The sequence below is a fragment of the Mytilus edulis genome, chromosome 2 (assembly GCF_963676685.1).
Source record: "Mytilus edulis chromosome 2, xbMytEdul2.2, whole genome shotgun sequence".
Lineage (NCBI taxonomy): Eukaryota > Metazoa > Mollusca > Bivalvia > Mytilida > Mytilidae > Mytilus > Mytilus edulis.
The window spans coordinates 72,043,090-72,043,357 of NC_092345.1; positions in this window are offsets into that span (position 1 = coordinate 72,043,090).

The following is a 268-nucleotide window of genomic DNA, read 5'->3' on the forward strand; positions in this document are numbered from 1 at the left end:
TCTTAAAGATAACGAAAAAGCATCTAGCTAATTTCTTAAATTCAACTTTTAAGCTATATTGAATTTGTCACCTTATAACTGCCAACACTTTCAATGAGTGCTGGCTTATATCCCATATGTCCCAGTGAACGTTATATTACAGATGCTACCGAAATTAGAAGATCTGCTTCGTATCCTTTTCGTCAATATATATTCACAGATGGACAACTTCAAACTAGAATTTTGCTATTCCAAACCCTAGCTGTCATTAGAAAGAAAATACGAAAAA